The sequence below is a fragment of the Crocuta crocuta genome, unplaced genomic scaffold (genome assembly GCF_008692635.1).
Source record: "Crocuta crocuta isolate KB4526 unplaced genomic scaffold, BGI_CrCroc_1.0 scaffold9, whole genome shotgun sequence".
Lineage (NCBI taxonomy): Eukaryota > Metazoa > Chordata > Mammalia > Carnivora > Hyaenidae > Crocuta > Crocuta crocuta.
In genome coordinates, this window is record NW_027551567.1 from 9,669,521 (window position 1) to 9,680,970 (window position 11,450).

The following is an 11,450-nucleotide window of genomic DNA, read 5'->3' on the forward strand; positions in this document are numbered from 1 at the left end:
AGAGGCAGTAGATTACTCATTTACTTATCTCTCGATACACTGTCAGTTCTTTGAGGATTGTGCTTGAGTCGGAGTCAAAACACCAGCAACCAATATTTATTGAGTTCTCATACTACTCTATATGGCTGACCTCATTTAACTTTCACAACAACCTTATGCTATATGTACTACTGAAATATCTATTTTACCATAAGATAACTCAGTAGCTATTTCTTTAAGATATATTCCTAGAACTGAAATTTCTGAAAAGGCTGTAACTATTTTTCCATGTTTTAATTATTTATTTTGAAAAATTTTGTTTAATGTGTATTTTTGAGAGAGAGAGAGAAACAGAGACAGAGCGTGAGTGGGGGAAGAGCAGAGAGAGAGGGAGACACAGAACTGAAGTAGGCTCCAGGATCTGAGTGTCAGCACAGAGCAGGTTTTGGGGGCTTGAACCCACAAACCACCAGATCATGACCTGAGCCAAATTCAGATGCTTAACTGACTGAGCCGCCCAGGTGTCCCCCATGTTATAATTACTTATAATTTTTAAAAATCTTTATTTTTTAGAACAGTTTTGATTTAAATAAAAAAAGAAAGTAGAGTCCCATTACCCTACACCCAGTTTCCCTTATTATTAACATCTTACATTAGTTTGATACCTTTGTCTCAATTATTGAACTAATGCTGAGATAGAACTTTACTCAGATTTCTTTAGTTTTTACCTAATGTTCTTTTTCTTTTCCAGGATCCCATCCAGAATAATGCATTATTTTTAGTTTTCAGGTCTCCTTAGGCTCCTCTTGACTATGATGGTTTTTCAAACTTTCTTTGCTTTTGATGACCGTGGCAGTTTTAAAGAGTTCTAGTTAGATATTTTATATAATGGCCCTCAATTGGAATTTATTTGATGTTTTCCACACGATTCTACTTGGTTATGGGTTTGGGGTAGAAAGACCATTTTCATTACATCGGGTAAAGCACCACTTTCATTACATCAGAGCAAGGTATATATTATTAATGTTTCTTATCATTGTTGATGTTGACCCTGATAACTGGGTTGAAGGAGTGTTTGTCAGATTTATCCATTGTAAAGTTACTCTTTTTTTCCCCCTTCCCATATTGTGCTCTTTGGAAATAAGTCACTATGTGTAGCCCTTACTTAAGGAATGGGGTATTCTGCTCCACTTCTTTGAAGGGTGGAGTATCTACATAATGATTTGGAATTCTTCAACAAGAGATATTTCTCTCTTCTTCCCCATTTATCCAGTCATTTGTTTATATCAGTATGTACTCATAAATATTTATTTTAAACACTACTTCATCTATTTTGTTGCTTTCAGTTTTAGTGATTATGAATAAAGCTATTATACACATCAATGTGAAACCCTTATAAGCTTTTAAAACATGTTTGTTTGTTCGTTTGTTTGTTTTGAGAGAGGTGGGGGGCGGGGACAGAAGTTCTGCACAGAGCCTGAGGAGGGGCTTAAACTCACGAACTGTGAGATCACGACCTGAGCCGAAGTCGGGCACTTAACCAACTGAGCCACCCAAGTGTCCCAAAGTGAAACTTTTTGTCGGAAATAAGTTTTCAAATTATTTGGGCAAATACTGAGGAGCACCATTTGTGGATTGTATGATAAGACTATACTTAGAAACTGTCAAACTGTCTTCCAAAATGGCTGTACCATTTTTTTTCCTCTTGCATTCATGTCAATGAATAAGAACTTCTGTTGCCCTGTAACTTTACCAGCAAATGGGTTTGTCAGGATCTTTTGGAATTTAGCCATTCTAATAGACATGTAGTATATCATTGTTTTATTTATTTTTTATTTTTCAGTGCTTATTTATTTTTGAGAGCAAGAATGCATAACAGCAGGAGAGAGAGAGACAGCAAAGAGCTTGATGTGAGGCTCCAATGAGCAAGTTGTGAAACCATGGCCTGAGCTGCAGTCGGATGCTAAACCAACTGAAACACCCAGGCACCCCCTCATTGTTGTTTTAATCTGCATTTCTCTATTGGAACTGCAGTGGAACTCTAATGGACAATGGAAAATGACATTGAGCATCTCATGTGTTTATCTGCCATCTGTATATTTTCTTTGGTGAGGTGTCCAGATCTCTTGCTCATTTTTAAATTGAGTTGTGTGTCTTATTACTGTTGAGTTTTAAGAATACTCTGTATATTTGTGTTTTTAAATGTTTATTTATTTTTGAGACAGACAGAGAGACAGAGTACAAGCGGGGGAGGAGCAGAGAAAGAGGAAGACACTGAATCTGAAGCAGGCTTCAAGCTCTGAGCTGTCAGCACAGAGCCCACACAGGGTTTGACCTCACGAACTGTGAGATCATGACCTGAGCTGAAGTAGGATACTCAACCGACTGAGCCACCCAGGTGCCCCAAGAATACTCTGTATATTTTAAATATAAAGCTTTGTCAGATAAATGTTCTGCAAATATTTTCTCCAAGTGCATGGTTTGTTTTTTCGTTCTCTAAACAGTCTTCCACATAGCAGAAGTTTTTATTTTAATGACATCAATTTTTTTCTTTTACAGATTGTGCTTTTGCGTTGCAGCTAAAAAAGTCATCACCAAAACCAAAGTCACCTAGATTTTATACTATGTTTTATCTAGAAGTTTTATTATTTTACATTTACATTTAGGCCTATGATCCTAATTTGAGTTAATTTTGATGAAAGATAGATGGTCTCTGTCTAGTTTTTTTGTTGTTGTTGTTTTCTTTTGTTTTGCATATGGATAAGGATATACCATTTTTCTAGCACCAGTTATTGAAAAAACTATTCTTTTCTCACTGAATTGGCTTTGTTCCTTTGTCAAAGATCAGTTGACTATATATGTGTGGGTCTATTTCTGGGCTTTATATTTCTTCCATTGTTATGATTCCATTCTTTCAATACCATACCATCTTGATTACTGTAGCTTGATAGGAAGTCTTGAAATCAAGCAGTGTACGTTTTCCAATTGTGTTCTCCAGTATTATGTTTACTATTCTTTTGCATTCCATAAAAACTTTATGATCAGTTTGTTAATAGTTACAAAAGTGTTTGCTGGGATTCTTTTGGTACTGCATTGAATGTCTAGATCAGTTTGGGAAGCACTGACATCTTAACAACATTTAGTCTTCCTGTCAGTGAACATGGAATATCATTTCTCTCCATTTACTTGTATATTTTCAAAATTTATTTTATTAGGGTTTTGTAGTTTCCATATACAGATCTTATATATAAATTATATACCTAAATTAGATTTATGCCTAAATATTTAATTTTCCTAGATACGATTGTAAGTGATACTATTTTTAAATTTCAAATTCCAATTGTTTTTTACTGGTAAAGCAATTGACTTTTGTATATTTTTCTTGTATCCTATGAACTTCCTCTACTCACTTAGTAGTTCCAAAAGATTTTTGTTGTGATTTATTCTTTGGGATTTCCCACATAATCAGTGTTATGTCTTGTTTTCCAATCTGTATACACTTATTTCCTTTTATATTCTTATTGCACTAGCTAGGACTTATAGTACAATATTGAATAGGAGTAGTGAGAAATGATATCCTCATCTTGTCAATTATTTTAAAAAGAAAGTGTCCAATTTCTCATTTTTTTGGCATTAATATTTTATTATTTTAATTTTTTTTGGTTTTTTTTTTTACAAATAGTTTATTGTCAAATTGGTTTCCATACCAATTTCTCATTTTTAAATGTGAAACTAAAATGTGATGTTAGCTGTAGGTTGTTTGTAAAGATTCTTTATCATGTTGGGGAAATTCCTTGTATTTCTTGTTCGGTGAGAGTTTTTAATGTGAATAGATGTTGGATTTATGTCAAATGCCTTTTAGGTATTAGGTGGTAAGACCAATAAGAACTTCCCCTTGGGGTGCCTGGGTGGCTCAGTCGGTTGAGCAGCCAACTTCAGTTCAGGTCATGATCTCACAGTTCGCGAGTTCGAGCCCCTGTCAGGCTCTGCTTTGGATTCTGTGTCTCCTTCTCTCTGCCCCTTCCCCACTTGTACTCTTTCTCTCTCTCAAAAATAAATGGATAAATATTAAAAAATAAATTTAGAAAAAATTTTAAAAAAGAATTTCTTCTTTAGTTTGTTGATATGGTGGATTACATTGATTTTTAAACATTGAACCAGCTTTGCATAGCTAAAGTCCACTTTAGAATAAGTCTAATTATTTTTGTACACTGTTGGATTTAATTCGGTAATCTTAAGAGTTTTTACATCTATGTTTATGAGAGATTTTGATCTGTAGTCTTCCTTTAACATAATATCTTGATCAGTTTTTGGTATTGGGATAATGGTGGCCTCATAGTATGAGTCAGAAAGTGTTCCCTCTGGTTCTATTTTCTGGAAGAAATTGTAAAGAATGGGTATCATTTTCTCCTTAAATGTTTTTTTAGAATTTACTAGTGAAACCATCTGGGACTGGGGTTATTAATTACATTTTAAATTACATTTTAAAAATAGATATAGTTCCATTTACATTTTCTATTTCTCCTTGTATTAATTTTGGTGGATTTTTCAATATATTTTTAATTTTTATTTTCTATTTTACAGAGATGGGGGAAGGACAGAGGGGAGAGAGAGAGAGAGAGAGAGGGGGGGGGGAGAATCTTATGCAGGGCTCAATCCTATGACCCTGCGATCATGACCTGAGCTAAAATCAAGAGTCAGATGACACCCACATGCCCCTGAATTTGGGTAGTTTGTGTCCTTCAGGAAATTGGTCTATTTCATCTAAGTTATCAAATTTGTGGACATAGATTTGTTTAGTGTCTTCATTTATTATCCTTTTAGTGTCCATGGAACCAGTAGTGATGACCACTCATTTATTTCTGTTAATTTGTGTCTTCTTTCCTTTTTTCCTTAAAGTTGGTTTGGCTAGAGGTTTATCAATTTTAGATCTTATTTGGCTTCACTAGACCTTTATCAATTATATTTTTATTTTGAAAGATTTAGCTTTTGGTTTTGTTGATTTTTTTCTCTGCTGTTTTCTTATTTTAAATTTCATTAATTTCTCCTCTAATTTTTCATTTCTTATGCTTGCTTTTTTACATTGCTCTTCTCCAGCATCCTAAATTAAAAGCTTAATGATTTTAGATTTCGTTTTCTAATACATTCATTTAATGCAATAAAAAACTCTCTAAGTACTGTTTTTGCCACATTATACAAGTTTTAATGTTACATTTTTATTTTAACTTAATTCAGAATATTTTAAAAAATTTTTTGAAACTTTTTCTTTGATCCATGTATTATTTAGAAATATGCTGTTTAATCTCCAAATATTTGAGGTTTTTCAAGTTATTTTTCTATTATTGATTTCTGGTTTGATTGTGTTATGGTCTGAGGACATTTAAAGAAAATTTTTTTATAGTTTATTTATTTTTGAGACAGAGAAAAACAAAGCATGAGTGGGGGAGGGGCAGAGAGAGAGGGAGACACAGAATCTGAAACAGGCTCCAGGCTCTTAGCTGTCTGCATAAAACCAGATGCAAGGCTCAAACCCACAAACCAGGGGATCATGACCTGAGCCAAAGTCGGGTGCTTTACCAACTGAGCCACCCAGGCGCCTCTGGTCTGAGGACATATTTTATTACTACTTCTGTTTAATTTAAGGTGTGTTTTGGGGCGCCTGGGTGGCTCAGTTGGTTAAGCGTCCGACTTCGGCTCAGGTCATGATCTCACAGTTCATGGGTTCGAGCCCCACGTCGGGCTCTGACAGCTAGCTCAGAGCCTGGAGCCTGTTTCAGATTCTGTACCTCCCTCTCTCTCTGACCCTCCCCTGCTCATGTTCTCTCTCTCTCAGAAATAAGTAAAACATTAAAAAAAATTTTTTTAATTTAAGGTGTGTTTATGGCCTAGAATATACTCTATTTTGGTGAATGTTCCATAAGGTTGAGAAGAAGACATATACTGTTGTTAGAGTATTTTAAGTCAGATCAGGTTGATTGATAGTGTTGTTTAGGCCAACTACATCCTTACTGATTTTCTGCCTGCTTCATCTATCAATTACTGAAAAGGGGTGTTGAGGTCTTCAACTATAATAATGGAGCTTTCAACTTCTCCTTGCAGTTCTATTAGTTTTTGCTTCATATATTTTGACATGCCATTATTCAGTGCATACACATTAAAGATGTTTTATCCTCTTTATATTTTGCTAAATTTGTCTCGATAAATTTTATTTTATTTTATTTTTTTAAACGTTTTATTGATTTCTGAGAGAGAGAGAGACAGCGTGAACAAGGGAGGGTCAGAGAGAGAAGGAGACACAGAATCCGAAACAGGCTCCAGGCTCCGAGCTCGCTGTCAGCACATAGTCCGACATGGGGCTTGAACCCACGAACCATGAGATCATGATCTGAGCTGAAGTCGGATGCTCAACCGACTGAGCCACCCAGGCACCCCCTGTCTCGATAAATTTTAAAAGGATTTTTATCTATGTTCTTGAGGAATGTTACACTGATGTTACGCTGTATTTTACATTTCTTGACAAGTCCTTGATAGATTTTGATATAAGAGTTACATTGACATCATAAAATAAATTGGGAAGAGTTATCTTCTTTAAATTCTAAAAAAAATGTGTATCACTGGCATTATTCCTTCCTTAAATGTTTCATAGAATTTGGTCACAATGCTACTGGCCTGGAGCTTTTTGTTCAGACATTTTTAATTTACAAACTTGATTTCTTTCATGGTTTATGGCTATACAGATTTCACATTTCTTCATTTCTTTTTGTTTTAATTTTGATAAGTTACATTTTCTGAGGAACTAGTCCATTTTATCCAATTTATCAAAACTTTTAGCATAAAATTGTTCATAATGTTATATTATTATTCTTTTTATGCCTGCGGGTTCTGTGATAATATCCTTTTTTCATTCTCCCTTCCCTTCTTTTTTTTTTTAAATTATCTTAGCTCAAGGTTTATCAATTTTCTTAACGTTTTCAAAGAGTCTACTATTGGCCCTGCTGATTTTCTCAATAGGCTATTTTGTTTCCTTTCACTTCCTCTTATTTTTATTATTTTATTTCTTTTAAATATTTTTATTTTACACTCTTCTCAGCTTTTTAAGTTAGATGCTTAGAGCAATGATTATAAATCTTTCTTCGTGTTTTAGAAAAGTGTTTTATTTTTTTTCTTCTCACAGTTGCTCTATCTACATCCCACACATTTTAGTATGTTATATTTTGTTATTCAGTTTGGGACATTTTCTAATTTCTATTTTGAATTCTTTTTTACTCATGTGTTAAGATCATGTTGCTTAATAAATAAGTAGTTAGCATATGTTTTAGTCTTGTTATTGATTTCTTATTTAATTCTCTTGTGGTCGGAGAACATAGGGTATATTATTTCAATATTTTGAAACTTGTTGAGAATTATTTGATGGCCCAGAAAATTCTAGATCTTTGTGACTGTTCTGTGAGCACTAAAAAGAACGTGTATTCTGCAGTAATTGGATTTAGTATCCCATAAGCCTCAACCAGGTCAAATGATTTATATTGTAATATAAATGTGTATTTTTGTCCATTTATTCTATTGAATATAAGAGATGGTATTAAATTCCCTGACAATGATCTAGAATTTGTCTAGTTTTTTCCTTAGTCTGTAAAAATTACTTTCTGTATTTTGAAGTTGTATAAAAGATGATTACTTTTTACTGATCTTTTTCTCTTGGTCAGTCTACCTCCTGACTTCAACTAAGTCATAAAAAAAAAAAACTTCTATTATGTTTTAGGCACCCTTATTTGCAGTTTTTCTGTAATATATATATATCCATATACAATACTAAATGACATAAATAGTATGATAGAAAAGTACAAGAAACCATGAAGGTGTATAAAACCTAGTCATGGAAGTCAGGAAGAGCTCTCCATGGAAGTGATATGTTAAGAGTAAGGTGGGAGTTAGCTCTATTCAGAGGTTGTGAAAGGAGCATTCCAAGAAACAGAAGGGGCACCTGGGTGGCTTAGTCGGTTAAGTGTCCGACTTTCGCTTAGGTCATGATCTCGCGGTTCGTGGGTTCGGGCCCCACGTCGGGATCTGAGCTGACTGCCAGCTCAGAGCCTGGAGCCTGTTTCAGTCTGTGACTCCCTCTCTCTGACCCTCCCCTGCTCACACTGTCTCTCTCTCTCTCTCTGTCTCCTAGAAATAAATAAAAACATTAAAAAAAAAAAAAAGAAACAGAAAACTTGTGCCCATAAGTCTTGAGGCAAGGAGAAGAGCGTGGATCTTTGAAGAAACTCAAAGAAGTCAAGAATAGCTCCATGTTTCATTGTAGAGTGAAGGCAGAAATGGTAGAGGAATAGAGGGCAGGGAGGCATATGTAGAGGCTTGGAAGCTTCCTGAGAGCAGTGGAAGTATTAAGAGGTTTTAAGTCAAGAAGCACCGTGATCTGGTGTACAATTTTTAAAAAGTACTTAAACTGTTGTGAGAAAAAATTGTAGAAAGGAAGAAATGTATACAGAGAGTTCAGTTAAGAGGTGATTGAGGTGAGTAAGGTGCAGGAGATGAAGGAGGCTTAGGTTAAAGTGTATATAGTAGAGCTGAGGTAAGTGGAAGAAGTCAAAGACAAATTTTGCATCTAGAATTGATAATTGGTCATGGATTGGATGTCAGTGGTAAGGGAGAATGAAGTGATGATTTTGGCAGTAATCAGTAAAAAATCAGTGATGATTTTGGCATGTGTGGAAATAGAGATATATGAAAGAAAAAAAAGATGAAGGGGAAAATAGGTTCTAATATGCTGTAATTCAGATGTCTAAGGTACATCAAAGAGAAAGTATTACACAAGCTGTAGATATATGAGCTTGAAGAAGGATCTAAGCTGGAGATACACATTTTGGGAGTTATAGACAGATAGCAACTAATGCCAAGAGAATGGGTTAAATAATTTAGGCCAAAAGTATAATTATAAGAAAAAGAAAAGACTATAAAGCAACCAGAAAAAACTCTAACATTCAAAGGTCGGAAAGAAGGAGCTAATGAGAAAAAAGGAGAAAATGGGGACAGATATATAAAGTGATGTTATAAAAATCAATACTTTCTCTCTGCTGATGTGTTTTTGTTTTGTCTATGGATTCTTCAGAGTCAAGGCTGTTTATCCAAGGTCTGAAGGAGGTCACTTATTTTTGTGTAATTCATTTTGTGTGCATGTCCCGGTACACAGCTGTTGGGTCTAAAACATTACAGCTAATTACTAGAAAATGTCTTTAAATTCATACACAGCCATTTTCCATAAGGCATTCCCAGAATATCAGAATGGCTTATGAAAGATGGCTTCTAGAATTAGCTAAACATTGGCCTGGAACCAAGGGTCAGATTTTTATACTAACCTCTTGAAATACAGCTTCTTTCCTTTATAATGATGAAGTAATTTCATCTCAAGAATCCTTCTGTCTTTTCCTACAATGAAACCAGACTGACCTTTAATAGTGGGAAGACAAAAGCAGGGTGAAGAGGCACTATGCTTAACACTTTCCATTTATTATCAGATTTATTGGTCAAGGCTTATATCACTGGTGAAGATGGAGATGTTTTAGGATATAGTAAATGAAGGAACTGGAAACCCAGACAATATTCAAGTGAGAGTGACAGAACTTTTCTCGGAGTAACCAAGCCTGGAAGAGTGGGCAGAAATACCATGGTTTGGCAGATTTATCACTACATTCTTGAATGCCAACTTGAAGTGTGGCTACATGGCCTTAAAGGATGGCTATGTGAAGGGAGAATGGACCAATGGCATTAACCATAAAGGGAAAGACTATAGACTGGTGGTACATACTGGATGATCCTGAAATTATGATCATCCAGTGCAAGCTTATTTACAGTTGAGATTCTTGGGAAGGGAACAGGGTATGCTCCTAAAAGCATGAATCAGAACTTCCAGGGGTTATACAGTTTGAAAATGATCACAAGACATTCGGAAACATAATTCTTCTTTTAAAATTTATTTATTTATTTATTGAGGTAATTTCTACACCCAGCATGGGGCTTGAACCTATGACCTCGAGATTAAGAGTTATGTGCTCTTACAACTGAGCCAGCCAGGCACCCATCTGATACATAATTCTGGTGGAGGTAGTGGTGTGTGCGCCTAACTTATTTCCAGCCTCCAATATGCCCAGTTAAAAATTATTACAACAAATCTAGCAAAAGACAAATAAACTGGGAAAATACAACATGCATAGCAGATAAACTTATTAATTTTATTACATAAAATATCCTATAAATCAATAAGATAAATAGACACAACTAATAGACAAAAAAATGGGCAAAGACTGCAAATAGTTCTCAAAAGAAATAAGCTAAAATGACAATTAACATGATAAACCATTAAGCAGTAATGAAATAATACTTGCCTATCAGATTGGTAATGGTTATAAGGCATAAATTCAGTGAAGAGAATAAATTTAGGCTTGATGGTTTCTACAGCTTTTTCTATAACAAAGATGGCATCCTTCCTTACTTGCATGATATAATCCTTCCTTACTTTCATTGTGTGTTAACAACCCTTTCCAGAGAGTACCATGTGTAAGGAGCCTTAAAGGTGCTTATAAACCTCCTCCCCACCTCCACCCCGCCATGTAGAGGCTGAATTAGAGACATTATGTTTGGGAGCAAGTAGACCACTTGAACACTTTTAGTGTTGAGCTCATGGGGTTCTGGGTGGCCAGAGGTATTATCCAATATCAAAAGAACTTTAAAAGGCAATCTCCTAAGACCTAGGTCCGTCTTGACTTCAGAGACAAAGCACTAAGGGGACCAGTCCAGAAAAAGGGTTCTTGTTGTCCAGGCCTTTTTGTTGTACAAGCAAAAACCCAGCAGCTGGTGCTTATCTTTTACCTTCAAGGCTCAGGGATTAGCAGGTTTATAGATAAGAGCAGTCCTGATCATAAGCCTGGCCGTATGTGCATAAAACAGTGCAGTTGACTTTTTCTTTCTTGCCTTCAATCCTGGTGCTCACTTCTCTTTCTTTCTAATAAATGTCTTTTGTGGCATTTTATTCCAGAATAGGGCACTTCTATCTGTATTAAAAACCTGTTTAGGCAGATATCCTCTCTCAAAGATTTCTTAATGGTTTCTGGGAACTCATGCTGCCTCTTGATTGGCAGAAGTTGCTTCTCCTGTTAACTTGACATTAGTAGCCAAACTTCTTTTTAAACTTATCAAACCATCCTTTACTGGCATTAAATTCTCCAGCATCACGTTTCACGTTCCATTTGCTTTAAGTTGTCGTATAATAACTTGGCTTTTTTCAAATAATATTAGAGTCTATAGTTATGCCTTTCTTATAGCAATCCAGAACCCACATAAAAGCTGCATTTTCAGTATGAGATAAAAAGGGAGTCTGCAAAAAGTTCAAGGTTTCTGCACCTGCTGGCAGAGCTGTAGCAACAGCTTATCGACTTGCCCTGTTTTTTTTTTTTTTTTTTTTTTTACATACG